We start from the raw sequence: 250 nt of genomic DNA on the forward strand, positions 1-250 counted from the left end.
GACATGGAATTTGTCAGTACATCACAATACTGACCTGTAATATATAATCTATTGCTCTAATTAATCCACTATGGTAATCCCATATTGTAGTTTCTCCAATTGTAGCACCATTAATTATCACAAAAATAATTATTCAGTGATATTGGATACTGATAATTTAAAAAACTATTTTATAACTAAATTAACACTAAAAAGATGGGTCTATTAATGGTTAAAATGGCAGGGAGAACTCTGTATGGAAAGTAGTATG

The sequence above is a fragment of the Penaeus monodon genome, chromosome 31 (genome assembly GCF_015228065.2).
Source record: "Penaeus monodon isolate SGIC_2016 chromosome 31, NSTDA_Pmon_1, whole genome shotgun sequence".
Classification (NCBI taxonomy): domain Eukaryota; kingdom Metazoa; phylum Arthropoda; class Malacostraca; order Decapoda; family Penaeidae; genus Penaeus; species Penaeus monodon.